Genomic DNA, 19523 nt, shown 5'->3' with positions numbered 1-19523 from the left:
GAAAGGATGGACTAATGGGACTCCATGAAATTTACAAGCTTCTGCACGACAAAAGAAATAGTCTCTAAACTGAAGAGACCACCCACAGAGTGGGAGAAATATTTGCCAGCTACACATCAGACAAAGGACTGATAACCAGAACATACAGGGAGCTCAAAAAACTAAACTCCCCCCAAATCAATGAACTAATAAAGAAATGGGCAACTGAATTAAACAGAACTTTCTCAAAGGAAGAAATTCAAATGGCCAAAAAACACATGAAAAAATGCTCACCATCTCTGGCCATAAAGGAAATGCAAATCAAAACCACACTAAGATTCCACCTCACCCCTGTTAGAATAGCCATCATCAGCAACACCACCAACAACAGGTGTTGGTGAGGATGCGGGGAAAGAGGAACCCTCTTACACTGCTGGTGGGAATGCAAGCTGGTGCAACCACTCTGGAAAACAATAAGAAGGCTTCTTAAAAATCTAAACATAGATCTGCCATATGATCCAGCAATCCCACTCCTGGGGATACACCCAAAGGAATGACACTCAGGTTCCTCCAGAGGCACCCAAAGGAATGACACTCAGGTTCCTCCAGAGGCACCTGCACACCCATGTTTATTGCAGAGCTATTTGCAATACCCAAGTTATGGAAACAGCCAAGATGCCCCACTAGTGACGAATGGATCAAGAAAATGTGGTATTTATGCACAATAGTGTACTACTCAGCCATGAAGAAGAATGAAATCTTATCATTCACAAGTAAATGGATGGAACTGGAGAACATCATTCTGAGTGAGGTTGGCCAGGCTCAGAAGACCAAAAATTGTATGCTCTCCCTCATATGTGGACTTTAGATCTAGGGCAAATGCAGCAGTGTTGTTGGACGTGGGTGACAGGCTAAGGGGAGAGCACATACAGGAGGAATAGGGAAAGATAGGAAACCCAAAACATGGAAGTGTTTGATGTTCCCACAGTAGAGCAGCTAATGCAGTAACCTTAAAACAACAGAGGTCAAAAAGAGAAGGTGACTGAGAAGTAGTGAAGAGGTCTGTAGAGCTGAATCAATTTGGGTTGTAACACACTTGTGCATGGAAGCAATCTCTCTGGATAGTTACCCTTATCTCAACTAGCAGGAACGCTATGTCTTTCTTAATATTTCTTATGTCTACTTGTCAACAAAATTGGAGAGAAGGGCAGAACAAGTTCTGCCTGGAAGCCAGAGCAGTGGGGGGGTGGGGAGGGAGCGTGGGGGAGAAACGGCCCTAAAAATATATGCCCATGTGAATAAATGAATAAAAATAAAATTCATCTCCTACATTATCCTTTCTTATCCCTTCTCACTTTGTCAGCAATCTCAACAATTGACTTGCAGTTTATTTGCATACGTGAATGTAAAGTAAGTCAATCACCGTCTCCTTTTACACTCCCTTCTTCTACTGCCACAGAGTTTGTATAATCCTGTGCTCTTGGTCATTGTCCTGGATCAGCACCCCTGGGTTCCAAAAGAGTTTACTGAACACCACCAGGTGAGCTGGGAGCAAGTGGGGTAGCAGTGAGGGTCAGCAGTGTCAATGAGTGTCCCTGGGGCAGCTGGAACTGCACAGTGCCTCTCTATTTACAGGTTGCAACCATCAATGCAGATGTACTGAACATGCTTTCTGTCAAGTTGCTTGGTGATTGCATCCAGATCCAGTGTGATGGTGTACTAACACTAGAAGTGTGTCTCTTCCACTGTCCAAAGGTCCAGAATATTTTCTACAACATATGGGATTTTGGCTTCAGCAGCTCTGTTGAAGACAAGAAAGAGGGCTGCTTTCTGCTGCTATTTAATTTTGTCCTTGGTAATTTCCTTGTCTGCTGCATCCAGGAAAGCCCTGGGCCTGGTATTGATCCGTCTTGGGGCAACCATCACCATCTTGCACTGTTTGGTGGGCAGCTAGGAAAGGACACCATATTTGAGGTGTAGTAGCATGATGGCTTCCACCAGCAGGAGCTTCATCTCTCCCAGGTTGGAGGAGCCTAAGTAATCCCAGGGTAGCCTTTTGGTGTCACAGTAGCAAAATCCAAAGTCATGAAACTGAAGTAAGAATGTTGTCTTGACTGCAATGATGATCTATGTGTAAAACTCAGAGGCCAGAACAAGGCTGGTGTGCCAATATCATACTGTTGGCAAACTCTAGGATGGGCACAAGTGATCAACAGTAAGGGATCTTGTTGGTTTTGAGGAAGTGAGGTTTGTCAATGCTGACAGCATTGAAAGAGGCATTTAGCTGTTTTTCCCACTTGCTAAGAAGGTCAAAATTGATTACACTGACTAAGTCAGCTCACAGGTGGCCCTTCCCAGTCACCACTATGGTGATATCCTCTGGGCTCAGAGATAGCAGGCACAGAAGGAAGGCCTCTTCCCAGGTGAAGCACATGGAGGACAGCACCACCACCAGGAGCAGATACTCCTTTGGATAAAAGGCCACTATACTCATGGCATGGGTCATCTTCCTCAGGCCCTTGCTATCAGTAGGTAACAGGCAGCTTCTTTTCACTAAGGCAAAATTAATTCCAGCTCACTGGAAGGGCTTTGGATTGAACACAAGCTTGGCATCTACTCCAGAAAGGTCAGCTTCAAGGACATCTTGAAGATCTTGTTGGAGAGACATCTTCCCCAACTGAGAAGCAAATGCCAGGGTAACAGTCTTGGGCAGAGGGTCCAGCTTAACTTGAAGAAGGTCATGCCCACTTGCAATTAGATTATTGAGAGAAGTTCCACATCACAGATCATGGAATTAATCTGTTCAATCGTCATATGTCTACCTTGAAGCCAGCCTGGGAGGAAAAACCTATGCATCTCCCCTTTGACAAAGGCTGGGGTTAGACCTGAGGGCAGGCTGATCTGGTCCCTCCCCCACTGCTGCCATTGATCCCTTACAAGGGCTGCAGGGTGACTGGGGAGGAGGTGCTTGACTGCTTTCATCAGGACATGGCAGTAGTCTGTCATGTGTAAGTCCCATGTCTTCATGGCAGGTTCATAATTTCTGCTGGTCAGAATCTTAAACACTGCAAGGAGCTCCTCAGCAGAGCCTATATTCACCCCAAAACAATCTACATTCTGTATGCATATTCCCTTTTGACAGTTTACTGTTTTTGTGGAGTGAGGCCAAAATTTCTTTTGGAGTCTTCCTTCTGTTCTGGGCATCACACCCCCTGAGTCATAATGAATGCCAGAAATGCTCACTCCCAGTTAGAGGGTTTGGCTGTCTTGGCCTCTATTTCAGAATCTCTGGGAGGCTGTCTAGAGGAATAAGCTGTTGTCTCCTGGGAACTCTCTGCTTTGGTCAAATATTCATGATTTGTGTTATTAACAGGTGTTGATTTGATCATATGTAAAGCCTGAGGATGACCTTGACATAGTGTACATCCTAATAGCTATTGGTTAGAGATATTTGGATGACTTTTTTGCCAAAGGTGGAGAATTCTAAAGAGTCATTTGTCTTGATCGGTTGTGTCTTGAGCAGGCTATGGACATCTTTTCTTGCCTCTTCTGTATTCCCTGTGCCTGCTCTAGCGTGCTGAGCTGAAAATGGTGGGAATGATGAGGTCCTTGGTCACCATGAAATGAATTATTGAGCTTCTGTTGTTTAAACATGAGTCCATGGCCCACTGGTTTAGAAGGCTCCCTCAGGAGATTTTGGGCATTGCTGCCCAAATATGAAGGCTTGGCAGCAATGAGGTGCTTGTGCTTGTGCTCTGAGGTTGTTCTGATAATAACTCAGAGTTATTATTTACGGGCCAGAGCCTGCTGTCTATTCTCTTCAGTAAGTAGCAAGAAATTATAACAGAGAAATGCCTATGCAGAAATGTAAGCCATTAATTGGAAAACTGACAAAAGTATGGCTTGACACTTGCTCAAACAGTGCCTCTTTTCAATCTGGAAAAGATTAGAGAGGAGGCGCCTCCAGAACTTTCCTCATCCAGTTTATAATTCCAGCTGGATGCTTGGGGGACCTGGAATTCAAGTGCTGCCAGTTTACATGCCTTATTGCAGTAGCCTGGCTGAACTACACTTCCCAGCGAGCAAAGCAGCCATAGTTACTTTTTTTTTTTTAAAGCTTGCTTTCTGATGGAATATTAGAACATTAACCCAGGTCCTTTCACACCACCCATAGACATAGCCCAAAGGGACAATACCACATATGCTTAGAATTTTTAAAAAATATCCTCCATCCTCATTCTCTTTTCATAAAGGAAACAGGCAGTCTGCTCCTCTTCAGGATCGGCCTTACTGGAATAACACACCTAATCCCTTGATTACATTAAGAAGCCTAATCCCCATCCTTTCTTATGAAATATATAAGGCAGGGGAGTGGGCTTTATCCCCCTTTAACAAGAAAGTAATTGCATTCAATTTTATATGTCAGGACACACACACACATCACATTTTTAAAGTTGTCTCCTAAAAGCTTACACATTTATCTAACTCTCTCCACTGTAGTCAAGAAAACCATTATGAGTTGCGACAAAGGCAAAACTTGTACTGTCAATAAAAGCTCATCTACCCTGTCTCTCTCTAACTGCTTTTGTTTCCTATCTACAAAAAGGGAAGAGAATCTTGTATATGTTTCTAGCAAGCTTCCTAAAGAGAATTCATCTTGTGTAATATGGGGATGTTCCCTTATTAGGATATTTAGTACAGTATTAGAACAGTGATGTCTTGGATATTCCAGTGCTATCTGTCCTAAATAGTTGGATGGGCCAGCATTGTCCACCCAAAGAGAAACTGCAACTAAAATTGAGAAATCAAGATTCTTAGCTACCATGTTCTTCATGTTTCTTTTCTTACAGGTAGAGATTGTAATGTGATTATTTAGGAAATACTGTAAACATTACAGGAAACACTGTCCTTGTGACACATTTTTAAAAAAACTGGAGATCTCTGTTTTTATTTGCATAAAAATGACAAGTACTAACTCTATCCTGGTGCCCCATAGGGAGAATTTTAGTTAACTAGCATACCTGTGGCCACTACATTTTTATATATTTTTGAGCTCATCGTAGGCATGCTTCAGTTGACATTCCTGGCATTCCAAATTTAAAACATCTCTGCGTGTGTGTGTGTGTGCGCATGAAAATTTGCAAGATAGTTTATTGACTGAAGTTATAAAAATAGTATAGAGGAGCTATTGCTTCTGTCTTTTCTATTTTTTCCTACCTTTTCTTCTGCTGCCTTTCATAAGAAAACCAGTTATTTAACGTTCTTACTTCACCCAGGCCTAATTAAATATATAGGCATTCTAGAGTTAATGCTTAAGCTAGAGATAAAGGGGAAAAAAAGTCATTTTAAATATTATTGCTGGGAGTCTTTGTTGCCATTTCCCACTTGGGGAACAGGAAATATTTCTCTCTTTTTCTACCCACTCCACCCTGCCTATACTTTATCCTGTCATACAAAAATAAATCCTTTCAAAAAGTTCAAGAGAAGATTTAAAAAGTCACTGCTTTGTAAAATTGCCTGCTTAGAGGCTTGCAAAAAATATCAAAGTTTAGCCATGTAGACAGGTGATATTTTTCAGTTTCATTCTATCAAAAATACAACTTGTATTCAACTTCTTTCATAATGTATTACGCTCTGTTAACAAATGTATTCTTGAAAATTGTTGCAAAATTGCAAAAGAGTTTAAGATGTTTTGTTTTTCCTGTGTGTTTATTAAAACATTAGACTACAAAGACTTGGGGGTTTTTTTAATAGGGAAAAGAAATGCTTTCGTCTAAATTTAAAATTTCATAAAATTGTTTCAAAATTCAAAAAATAGAATCCGCAAGTAGCAGAAAGAAATTATGTAAGAGAACAAACAGTGAATTATAAGTACCTACCATGTATCAGTGTTTCTGCATACTTGAAATAAAATCTTAGGTTCACGAACACAAGAAAATGTGGGCAATTTAGAAAGGCAGAACTTGATAGTAAAAAACAGACATATAGACAGAAACCAGGGCAATCAAGAATCTTCATACTTTTGATCTACACAACAAAAGGTAAACATCACTCAAGTGGAAGCCAGAGTCACCCCAGAGCCTGAGTCTCCAACCGTACCCAGTTCTAGCTATGAAAGTGGGAAAATTCCACAGTGTGGGATCTAACATATTCAATCCCTGGACCCACTGTGTATTTGTGTAGTGAGAAGTAATTGTGCACTGATTGGCAATTTGCCAAGTGTGAACTAGTAAGCTAAAGGGAAGACATCAAACCTCACTGCAGAGGACAGGGAATAACCAGAGTCTGAGCCCCAACCCAGGGTAAAGTGCTAGCATGGGGCAGCCCCCATGGAGTGAGAGCTGGCTAGCTGTAGAGATCCTGAATCCACCACACAGGGCAGAGCACATGGGAGAGTGAGAGCAACAGAAGCCTGCAAAGATGACAAAGTTCACTGCCCGTGAACAGGTGCTACCCAGTGCACCTTGTCACCAACACAGAACATGAAGTAGGCCCAAGGAGGACCATAGGGTTGGGCATACTTAGTGAACCACACCTGACCAACCAGCTGTTCATGCAGGTCACCCCTCCCCTCTCCCCCTTCAGTTGCTAATACTGTGCCTAGAGGCAGGCACAATGCAGTTGAAGGACTGAATTGGGTCATAGCAGCCCAATGCTCAGGTCATGCCTCCTCTAGCAACTGCCCCCGACCCAGACCCAGACATAGCAGAACACTGATTACTGTACCCAGGTCAACACAGAGAAGAATCACAGACACCCCAGGCCTGGAGGACAATCAGGAGTGAACACTTCAGAAGAACTTCAGACCAAAAACTGAGGGCCAGAGATTACAGAACACCTGCTGCACTGACATAAAACAACTAGTCTACAATACTCTCTACAAGAAAGAACTACCCATTTTATTTTTAATTTTTAACCTTTTTGACTTATTGTGCTTTCTCTTTATTTTAATTTTTTCCATCCTGTTACAGTCCTTTCTTCTGTTGTCTTTCTCTGAGATAATTGTACGGTATCCTTGCATATTATTAGTTCATGTCACTCATCCCAAATGCTTCACCTCTTACTCCAAATCTTCCTTTTTCCTTTTACATTCCCTCAACCCACATTTATTTTACTATTTAATAATTAATTCCTCTAACATCAATATTTTTAAAATCCTAGCATACCTTATAAAAAGCTTAGTATCTTTAATATATATCTTTCTTGGAAAGATTTATATTTTAAATGCTGATTTTGTTATTGCGGTCCAATAACACCAGACTGCTAGGAGAAACTGCATAATGATCATGATACCAACCAGTCCTACCAGAAAATCAAGACAGTTTTTACTAAAATACTGCAGGTAATTAAGACCTCCAACCAATGACTTGATCTCAAATATGCAAATCCCAACACAGTAATGCAAGAAATTGGTAAGGAAGACAAACAATATGAATTCTGCAAAAGTCAACAATTCCATATTTAAGGACTTGAATGACAGTGAAGAGAATGAAACATCAAATATGAATTCAAAAGAATGGTAGTAAGAATGATCAATAAATTAGAGAGGACATGGATAAACACCAGAATGGATTGAAAGAGACTATAAATAAATAGCTGAATAAAATAAAGAATACAATGAAGTACATGAACAGAGAATTCAAAAAATTATAAAAATCCTGAACAAGATAAGTAGGTGAGTTAAATTAGTCAGATAATGATAAAGAAAAATATGAAGAAAAAATGAATGGAATATGCAAGACTTCTGGGATACCATTAAGAAGCCAAACATAAATCATGGGCATAGAAGAAGAGGTGAAGGTAAAGGCATAAAAACACATTTCATAAAATGTAGCAGAAATTTTTTAATTCTTGAGAAAGAGATAGTCATCCAAGTAGTACAGGCGTTTAGGATACCAAACCAAAAAATAAAACAATTCTCCCAGTGTCCTAATATAGTTAAACTATTAAGCATACCAAGAAGGGAAAAACAATAAAGCTGTGAGAGTGAAGCACCAAGTGCCCTACAAAGTAAAACCTGTGAGTGTAACTGCAGATCTATTAACAGAAACTGTGAAATCCAGCACAGTACAGAATGATGTATTCAAAACCACGAAAGAAAATAACTGCAACCTAGATTGCTATATCCAGCAAGATAATAATTCTTAGTTAGGAAAAATAAAATGCTTCTACAAAAAAAGTAACTCACGAACATTGAGTCAGCTCTGGGAAAAATAGTTAAAGGAGCCTGTTCACTTAACCCTAACATAAAGTCAAACATGAAAATATAAGAATGAACAAATCTCACTGAATGAGTACAGGAGCAAGTGAGGATTTGGGTAGAATGAAACACCATAAAAACAACACAATGACAGGAATTATTACAAACCTTTCAATAATAACTCTGAATGTCAACGATCTCCATCAAATTCAATAAAAGATGCAGACCATCAAATTCAATAAAAACAAAACATAGCTATTTCTTGCCTACATAAGATGGAGCTTACTGGCAAATACAAACACAGGCTTAAAATGAAAGCTTAGAAAAATGTGCTCCAAGACTGGGAGTCCACAAGCAAGCAGCAGTTGCTCTATTCATATAACAACTAGACTTTAAAACTAATCAGAGGAGACAAGTAATATCACTTCATTGTGACAAAAGGAACAATGAATCAAGAACATGTAATGTTCATAAGCATATATGCTCTATATCTTAACACACCCATTTTTATGAACAAACCCTACTGGACACAAAATCACAGATAGACTCCAACACAATAATAATGGATGACTTTAATGTCCAACACTCACCAACAGTTACATCATTCAGAGAAAAAAATCAACAATGATGAAGAAGGTGGCTTATTGACATTCACCTGGAACCTTTCCTCATGGACACACCTTACTGAAAAGGCACTCCATGCCAAACTCCCTGTAGCACTGCTAAGGAAGTCAGCCCTAATGGCACCATAGATTTGATCACTACAGAATCCCACAAGCTCAACAGCAGCTGCTGGTAGGTGTGGATGCATGGACATGGTGTGGATTGGCCAAAGAAAGCAAAGGCAATAGGGAGAGAGATGGGTGAAGGAATCTGCAGGCAAATAGAGAAATCTGACCCACTCAGGTGGACCCTGTGGCATGAGACTCATAAGGCTAAATCAGTTCCATCAGAGAAACGGCCAAAAGGCAAGAGACAGAGTCCTGAGGACCACTGCAAACTTCCTGGAACTGGGCAGAGAGTCAGCAATCCCAGAACACAGCACAGTATCTCTGACCAAGAAACCTGAGAGTTCTGGTCTAGAAAATAGACCAGGTTAGGACCTGGGAGATGGAGGATGATGCACCTTAAGTAGGGAGTGTTTGGGGACTGGGGTGGGGGGGTTAAGAGCCTGGACCCCAGAAATCATCCTGGGGGCTTTTAAACAAAAGATTAAGTCTACTTTTTTTACTGGGGAACCAGCTGAAGGCTTTGAGAGGCACACTCCTGCTGAAGTAGGCCTGTAAACTAGGAAGTCCATACTGGATCAACCAGTTCTCACATTTAAAAAGAAGACAAAGCAGCTCCACTGAAAGTACTATTTCTTATCTTCATCTTGATATTTTTTATTTGCATTTTTATTCTCTTTCTTTTTGGCATTTATTTTTAGCATGTACTTAGAATGTCAGATTGATCTTTTGGCTTATTTGTTTTTCTTCTTTTTTCTCTTTCCCTTTGTTCATAACATACCTTTAGATATTTTTCCACCTATCATTCTTCTTTCTCATTATCTCCTTCTGATAAGCTCACCTGTCTCCTCTTCTGGCCTTACAACACCATACATCATGTACCACTCATTAACATTATCATTCCTGTCTTCTCTTACTAGAACCAGTTTTGAGATCATTTTTTTCTTGAAGTATTATCTTTGTCCCTTTATCTTCTAAAGATACAGGAGCAGTGCCAAAGACTATTCTTTATTATGGACTGCTGTATTCTCATGGAGGGTTTCTATCAGAACCAGTGTTTTATGACTATGGTTGAATATTTGACCATTGGAACCATACAATGTATTTTGAGAAAATATGCCAAAACGGAACTAGGACAGTCTGCCTAATCATTATGAGTTCTTCAACTGAAAGGACATAGGAGGCTTGGACACTTGAACAAAAGTAGACTCACAATAGGAGGAAACAAGGCAACAAGTCTCCTCTGAAAGGCAACAATTCCATAACAAGGGACCTTAATGACAGTGAAGCAAATGGAATCTCAAACAATATACACAAACAAGGATTAGAATGACCAATGGTTTTAATGTCTAAACACCAGAATGAATCCAAATAAGATGAAAGTAAATAGTGAATGGACTCAAAAAAGAATTTGAATAAATAGCTAAATTCATTAAGCAAGACAATGTAACATATGAAAGAGAAATTCAAAAATGATATGGAAATCCTAAAACACATAAAATTGAAATCCTGGAAATAAAAAGGTTAATAACTCCCCCCCACCAAAAATAAGCCTCATTAAAGGGAACAGTAGAGGGCTCAAATGGTAGAGTACCAGTTAGCAAGCAAGCATGACGTCCTGACGTTAAACCTAGCACCATCAAGGGGAGTGGGAGGAACCCTGGGAAAATTCTCACTATTAGAATGGAAGAAGTTGAAATGAAGTATCAGGAATTGAGGACAAATTAGAGAAATTAGAGCAAACAAAGCAAAGAATCTTCAGGTTCCCATGGAAGCACAATAAACCTCAAATAGCCTCAGCCATCCTGAGCCAAAAGAACAAGGCTGGAGGTGTCACAATACCTGACATCAAACTATACTGCAGAACCATAGTAATAAAAACAGCTTGGTGATTGCTCAAAACACAGACCTGAAGACCAATGGAGTAGAATAGACACAAACCCAACTACATTTATCTGATTTTCAACAAAAGTACCCAAAATATGTGTTTAAGAAAGACAGTCTCTTCAACAAATGATGTTGGGAAAACTGGATTTCCACCTGCAGAAAACTGAAGCTAGACCACGTCTCTCTCCTTGTACTTGCATGAACTCAAAATGAATTAAAGATCTTAAAGTAATATCTGAAACATTGAAATTAATCCAAGAAAAAATGTGAACACATTGACCACATAGGCACAGGTAATAATTTCATGAAAGGAACTCCAATAGCTCAATGATTAAGAGAAAATATTGACAAATGGACCTGCATGAAACTAAAGAGCTTCTTAGTCATTTATATCATCATTTTTTGAACTCAGAGCTGAGGTTAACCAAATCTCAGGAAGGTTTGGTTGAATATTTGACCAAATCCTCTGTTGTGTGATTGTTGTTGACCTTTTGAAGAGTCACTTTCCTGTCTTCTATTTCCCATGCTATTTGGTTGATGTGCTGCTGATTAGTTGGTTGGGGTTTTAATTGCCTGTTATCTTTCCCTTGACTTAACTTCTATGCTCTGGCTAGCTCAGTTGTTAGCCAGATTGTTGTAAAGTTTCTGTTCACTGATCTGAAAGTATAACTTAGAAATAACAAATTTACAAATTCAATTCCAAACCAATTATTTACATGACATATAAAACCCTTGGCAGTAGTATGTATAAATAGAGTGATGTTGGAGAATTAAAAGTTGTTTGCATAGGTTAAAACGAGATTGGGAAAGGGAGAGAAGCAACATGACCTATGGGGGATCCAGGGTAATAAGACCATAATGTGTGTAATGGTATAGTTTAGTTATTGTGGAGGAGAGTGTTATTGTCAGGGATTGCAGAGGGAAGTAATGTAGAAAGGTGTCAAACCACACATTGAGTGATTTTTTAAGGAAGAGATAGGGAAAGAATGGAAAAATGGGGGAAGAGAAGGAAAAAGAAAGAAAAAATTTAAAAAGGGGAAAAAATGGAATTTAAAAAAGATAGATAAAATGGAGCCAGCCAAATAGAAAAGTAAAAAAGATAAGTCCAAGATGAAATTTAAAGTCTAAATTTCATTCTTGTGGAGAGGAGACTGTTTCTTCTGTATTCCATATTTCCTCTGTATTTCTGGTCATCGAGATTTATTATTATTACTTTTAATTGTTTATTCACTTAGTCATCTGTGCATACATTGTTTGAGCAATCTCCCCCACACCCTACCCCTGCTGCCCTTTCCCTTCCTCCCCAGCCCCCTCACTTTCAGGCCGAACCTGTTGTGTTCTCTTCTCCAATTTTGTTGAAGAGAAGAGATAAGTGATAATGAGAAAGACAAAGCATTTTTGCTACTTTGAGATAAGGATAGCTATACAGGGAAATTCCTAGCATCGTTTCCATGCACACGTGTATTACAACCCACATTGGTTCATCTCTACCTGACCTCTTCACTACTTCCCGGTCACCTTCCCATAGTGGCATCTGTCACTTTATTACTTTATTCACTCCTCTACAGTGGGCACATCAACCACTTTCAAGTTTCAGGTTTCCTTCCCTTTCTTTATTCCTCCTGTATGTGTTCTCCTCTTAGCGTGTGGTCATCAGGTTTTAGACTGCAGCTGTCATGTGTTCCCTCCAAGTACTATCTCTCCTCTACCACGTAGGCCTAAGTCCATTTACATGGGGACTTTTCTCTGGGTCCCTGCCCCTCTCTAAGATAGGTATAATTACTAAGTGGAAATCAGTAGTGCCCCTCTCTACAGGATGCTCCACGTAAGCTGATTACCCATAGGTTCCTCTTAAGAGGGCAGTTAGCTTCAGCCAACTGTGGTAGGTGGGTTCTCCAAGGTGGTCCCATCAGAGCTGATCTGAGAGCAGTGACCAGCTCCTCCCACCTGTAGGGCAAGCCTGGGAGCCCTACATAGCTCAGGCTAGCCAAACCTCTTCCCTGGGAGGGCAGTCAGTTTCCACTTACAACTAAGATTCTCAGAGATGGTCAACAAAGTTATAGTTTCTCACAAGCTGTTCTCAGGCTAGGCTAGCCTGCACCTGTGCTGTCTTTCTTTGTGTAGAGAAGTGTGGACTGAATTACCCCCTCTCTACCGGACTGAAAGTATCAAGCTCATCTAAGTGGATTGAAAGGCACTCTCTGGTATCAAAGGTCAAAGTGCAGCAGGCTAGGGCTGCTGGCAATAATTGTCAGTTCTGCAGTAGCATTTCTTGTTCCATTTATAGACAATCTGTGACTCTCCAAGCACTTGTGGTTTGTAGGAACTTGGTGTTTGGGGCTCTATCAGCAATTCACCATCTTTTTTCTCCTCAACTTAGTCTTTGAAACCAGTACTACAATGCCAAAACTTGAAGAAGACACAACAAAATGGAAAATTATAGAATACTTTCTCTGATGTACATAGATATGATCACAATGCAGTAAAACTAGAACTCAACAACAAAAATAAAGACAAAAAACATGCAAACAGCTGGAAACTAAATCACTCATTACTTAATGAACAATGGATCATTGATGAAATAAAAGAGGAAATTAAAAAGTTTCTGGAAGTCAATGAAAATGAAAACACAACCTACCGGTACCTATGGGACACAGCTGAGGTGGTCCTGAGAGGAAAGTTTATAGCCATCAGCGCATATATTAAAAAGACTGAAAGATCCCAAATCAATGACCTAATGATACATCTCAAATTCCTAGAAAAACAAGAACGAGCAAATCCCAAAACAAATAGAAGGAGAGAAATAATAAAAATAAGAGCTGAAATCAACGAAATAGAAACCAAAAGAACCATACAAAGAATTAATGAAACAAAAAGTTGGTTCTTTGAAAAAATAAATAACATTGATAGACCACTGGCAAACCTGACTAAAATGAGGAGAGGAAAAACCCAAAGTATTGATTCAGGAATGCAAAGGGGAGATAACAACAAACACCATGGAAGTCCAGGAAATCATCAGAGACTACTTTGAGAACCTATATTCAAATAAATTTGAAAATCTTAAAGAAATGGACAGATTTCTAGATAATATGATAATCCAAAACTGAACCAAGAGGAAATTGGTTAGAGGATCCTGAATAGATCTATAACACAAAATGAAATTGAAGCAGCAGTCAAGAGTCTCCCCAGAAAGAAAAGTCCAGGACCAGATGGATTCTCTGCTGAATTCTATCAGACCTTAAAAGAAGAACTGATACCAACCCTCCTTAAACTGTTCCATGAAATAGAAAGGGAAGGAAACTGCCTAATACATTTTATGAAGCCAGTATTACACTTATCTCAAAATCAGGCAAAGACACCTCCAAAAAGGAGAAGTATAGGCCAATCTCCTTAATGAACATTGATGCAAAAATCCTCAATAAAATAATGGCAAACCGAATTCAACAACACATCAAAAAGATTATTCACCACGACCAAGTAGGCTTCATCCCAGGAATGTAGGGGTGGTTCAACATATGAAAATCAATAAATGTAATAAGCCACATTAACAGAAGCAAAGACAAAAACCACTTGATCATCTCAATAGATACAGAAAAAGCCTTTGATAAGACCCAACACCATTTCATGATAAAAGCTCTAAGAAAACTAGGAATAGAAGGAAAGTTCCTCAACATTATAAAAGCTATATATGACAAACCTACAGCCAGCATTATACTTAACAGAGAAAAACTGAAACCATTCCCTCTAAAATCAGGAACCAGACAAGGATGCCCACTATCTCCACTCCTATTCAACATAGTACTGGAATTCCTAGCCAGAGCGATTAGGCAAGAAGAAGGAATAAAAGGAATACGAATAGGTAAAGAAATTGTCAAAATATCCCTACTTGCAGACGACAAGATCCTATACCTTAAAGACCCAAAAAACTCTACTCAGAAGCTCCTAGACACCATCAATAGCTATAGCAAGGTAGCAGGATATAAAATCAACATAGAAAAATCGTTAGCATTTCTATACACTAACAATGAGCAAACTGAAAAAGAATGTATGAAAACAATTCCACTTACAATAGCCTCAAAAAAAATCAAATACCTAAGTGTAAACTTAACAAAAGCTGTGAAAGACCTCTACAAGGGAGACTATACACTTCTGAAGAAAGAGATTGGGAAAGACTTTAGAAAGTGGATAGATCTCCCATGCTCATGGATTGGTAGAATCAACATAGTAAAAATGTCTATACTCCCAAAAGTAATCTACATTTTTAATGCAATTCCCATCAAAATTCCAATGACATTCATTAAAGAAATTGAAAAATCTACCATGAAATTTATATGGAAACACAAGAGGCCATGAATAGCCAGGGCAATACTCAGTCAAGAGAACAATGCTACGATACCTGACTTCAAACTATATTACAAAGCAGTAACAATAAAAACAGCATGGTACTGGCACAAAAACAGACATGAAGACCAGTGGAACAGAATAGAGGACCCAGATATGAAGCCACACAACTATAACCAACTTGTCTTTGACAAAGGCGCTAAAAATATACGATGGAGAAATAGCAGCCTCTTCAACAAAAACTGTTGGGAAAACTGGTTAGCAGTCTACAAAAAACTGAAACTAGATCCATGTATATCACCCTATACCAAGATTAACTCAAAATGGATCAAGGATCTTAATATCAGACCCCAAACTCTAAAGTTGATACAGGAAAGAGTAGGAAATACCCTGGAGTTAGTAGGTATAGGTAAGAACTTTCTCAACGAAACCCCAGCAGCACAGCAACTAAGAGATAGCATAGATAAATGGGACCTCATAAAACTAAAAAGCTTCTGTTCATCAAAAGAAATGGTCTCTAAACTGAAGAGAACACCCACAGAGTGGGAGAAAATATTTATCAGCTATACATCAGACAAAGGACTGATAACCAGTATATATAGGGAACTTAAAAAACTAAATTCTCCCAAAACTAATGAACCAATAAAGAAATGGGCAAGTGAACTAAACAGAACTTTCTCAAAAGAAGAAATTCAAATGGCCAAAAAACACATGAAAAAATGCTCACCATCTCTAGCAATAAAGGAAATGCAAATTAAAACCATGCTAAGATTCCACCTCACCCCTGTTAGAATAGCCATCATCAGCAACACCACCAACAACAGGTGTTGGCGAGGATACGGGAAAAAGGAACCCTCTTACACTGTTGGTGGGGATGTAGACTAGTACAACCACTCTGGAAAAACATTTGGAGGCTACTTAAAAAGCTAGACATCGATCTACCATTTGATCCAGCAATACCACTCTTGGGGATATACCCATAAGACTGTCACATAGGTTACTCCAGAGGCACCTGCACACCCATGTTTATTGCAGCACTATTCACAATAGCCAAGTTATGGAAACAGCCAAGATGCCCCACCACTGACGAATGGATTAAGAAAATGTGGTACCTATACACAAGGGAATTTTATGCAGCCATGAAGAAGAACGAAATGTTATCATTCTCTGGTAAATGGATGGAATTGGAGAACATCATTCTGAGTGAGGTTAGACTGGCCCAAAAGACCAAAAATCGTATGTTCTCCCTCATATGTGGACATTAGATCAAGGGCAAACACAACAATGAGATTAGACTATGAGCACATGATAAAAGCGAGAGCACACAAGGGAGGGGTGAGGATAGGTAAGACACCTAAAAAATTAGCTAGCATTTTTTGCCCTTAGCGCAGAGAAACGAAAGCAGATACCTTAAATGCAACTGAGGCCAATAGGAAAAGGGGAACAGGTACTAGAGAAAAGGTTAAATCAAAAAGAATTAACCTAGAAGGTAACACGCACGCACAGGAAATCAATGTGAGTCAATACCCTGTATAGCTATCCTTATCTCAACCAGCAAAAACCCTTGTCCCTGTTATTGCTTATACTCTGTCTACAACAAAATTAGAAATAAGAGCAAAATAGTTTCTGCTGGGTATTGAGGGGGTGGGGGGAGAGGGAGAGGGTGGAGTGGGTGGTAAGGGAGGGGGTGGGGGCAGGGGGGAGAAATGAACCAAGCCTTGTATGCACATATGAATAATAAAAGAAAAAAAAAAACAATTCTTTACGTCTGAGGAACCACGGACGAGAGAAAGAAAGCCGAAGCAGTGTTTTCTTGCAGAACAGCTAGTTATCCAGTGGCCGCATTTTCGTCTTTAATATAAAGCTGTCTCTACAACGCAGTAGTGTCTTTGGAAGGATGCCTGTCTTTTGAAAATGTTGTTTCTTACAAGATGACAGCTTTTGAGATAAGATACACATATATGGGGAAAAAAAGAAACAGAAAATGATCATTTCCCCAATATTAAGCCTAACATTAACTTGTGACGGGATTTTTTTTGGTGGTCCTGGGATTTGAACTCAGGACTTCACACTTGCTAGGCATACACTCTGCTGCTTGAACCATACCTCTAATGCTTTTTGTTTTGGTTATGTTTGATATAAGGTCTTGTCATTTCCTTCCTTCCTTCCTTCCTTCCTTCTTTCCTTCCTTCCTTTCTTCCTCCTTCTTTCCTTCTTTCCTTCTTTCCTTCTTTCCTTCTTTCCTTCTTTCCTTCCTTCCTTCCTTCTTTCTGTCCTTCCTTCCTTCTTTCCTTCTTTTCTTCCTTCCTTCCTTCTTTCCTTCCTTCCTTCCTTCTTTCCTTCTTTCCTTCCTTCCTCCCTCCCTCCTTCCTTCCTTCCATCCTTCCTTCCATCCTTCCTTCCTTCCTTCCTCCCTTCTTTCCTTCCTTCCTTCTTTCCTTCCGTCCTTCCTTCCTTCCTTCCATCCTTCCTTCCTTCTTTCATTTCTTCCTTCCTTTCTTCTTTCCTTCCGTCCTTCCTTCCTTCCTTCTTTCCTTCCGTCCTTCCTTCCTTCCTTCCATCCTTCTTTCCTTCTTTCCTTCTTTCCTTCTTTCCTTCTTTCCTTCTTTCCTTCCTTCCTTCCTTCCTTCCTTCTTTCATTTCTTCCTTCCTTCCTTCTTTCCTTCCATCCTTCCTTCCTTCCTTCTTTCCTTCCATCCTTCCTTCCTTCCTCCCTCCCTCCCTCCCTGCTACTCTCTCTCTTTCTTTCCCCAATCAAGCACAAACCACCCACTCAGGTTTTTCTGTTGTGATGGGGTCTTGTGACTTTTTCTGGCTTGGAGTTGCAATCCTCCCAATGTCAGCCTCTCACACAGCTGGAATGGCAGGAGCTCGTCACCACACCCAGCTGCTGGCTGAGATGGCGTTTCATGGACTTTTTCTGTGTGCTGGCTTTGAACCACGGTTCCCTTGATCTTCACCTCCTGCATAGCTGGGATTACAGGCACGAGCCCTGGTGCCTGGCAGGGAAATTGGGAAAACACAGGTCAGTGAGGATGGAGATTTCCCACTTGCACCATCCCAGGCACGCTGCTTTCGGGGGAAATGTATTACCGATCGCGTTAGAGCGCGTGCCACAGGGAGACGCACCAACCCTTTGCATCACTTTTACCTTTCAACTATTCCTAAAAGCACAGCTCAGGTTCTCTTAGTGTGTAAGGGCGCATGTGCAGGTGTGTGTGTGTGCATATCTGTGTGTACTTGTTTGACTTGTTTTTCAGTTTAGCACCCCACTTTTACAACTCTCCCGTGTAAATTGTGCATAGCCTGAAGATTTGAAAGTGCAGAGAGACCCAGGAAAAGCTAGGACACTCTTCTGTAGGGTTAACATTGTCTAGGGAAAGCCACAGGTGCACAAAAGAAAGCCCATGGTTTTTATTCACAATAAAGAGACTCTGAATTGCATGTCAGAATTTCCAGAGGACTAGAATGGGGCTGGGACCCTGCAGGCCTTTCCCATCAGTTGTGCTGCTGTCTCTGTCCCCCTTCCACCAACCCATCCCCGTCTCCTCAGGAACAAAGATGTTCCCTTTGCACGGTGGGGAGGGGGTTCTGAGAATCAAACCCTTGGCCTTGCATGCGATAAGCAAGCACTCAACAACCGAGCTACACCCCAGTCCACGGACGCTTCTCCAAGAACTCATTGCACACCGACTCCCCTCGTGTCTTGCCTCTTGCTTACTGCACGTCGTGTTACGGCAGAATCAATTCAAGTAAAATCAACCTACAGGTGAACGAACACTTTTAAGTTCCCAATGAAGCACAATGATTACAGCTGGTGGTGACAGCTAAGCTTAGCAAACGCGAGATGCCTCGGCCTAATCCCCCAGGGCTGGTTGAGGCTCTTAGGCTTCAAATGTAATTGATCACATCGCGGTTCTACAAATAACCCGCTGCCAGTGTTTGCAAAGGTGCTCGGAAAGGAGTTACTGGGAGGTGCTGAAGCTTTTCAGAGGTGGGGCCTTTGGGGAGGAAGTTAGGTCATTGGGGGTGTGCCATTGAGGTGACAGTGGGACCTCTGCCCACCCTGCTACTCTCTTTGCCCCGTGACTGCCATGAGGTAAGGAGGTTCCTCCACCCCGTACTCCCTCTTCTAAATCATCTAATGGGTCATCCCATTGTCAGAAATGTCAGGATTTCCTTCTGGGCCCTAAACTGCCTTCCATTGTGCATATACAGCACTGTTGGTCTACGCATTTCCCCGTCCACAGACAACTCAGTGGTTCCCATGTCTTGCCCATTGTGAATATGGGAACACAAATATCTTCACGAGGCGGTGATTTCCCTTCCTTGAAGGGTATAGCAGAAGAGAGGTTGCTCGGTCACAGGGAAGGTCCACGTTTACTTTC

At 40.6% G+C, this 19523-nt stretch overlaps 1 pseudogene; it reads right to left on the bottom strand.

Moving 5' to 3' along the window:
- Positions 1 to 1426: 1426 nt before the first annotated feature.
- LOC141419517 (SWI/SNF-related matrix-associated actin-dependent regulator of chromatin subfamily A-like protein 1) lies at positions 1427 to 8996 on the bottom strand (annotated as a pseudogene).
- Positions 8997 to 19523: the final 10527 nt, after the last annotated feature.

This window comes from Castor canadensis, chromosome X (assembly GCF_047511655.1).
Source record: "Castor canadensis chromosome X, mCasCan1.hap1v2, whole genome shotgun sequence".
Classification (NCBI taxonomy): domain Eukaryota; kingdom Metazoa; phylum Chordata; class Mammalia; order Rodentia; family Castoridae; genus Castor; species Castor canadensis.
The sequence above is the reverse complement of the archived record's forward strand: the minus strand, read 5'-3'. Positions and strand labels throughout refer to the sequence as shown.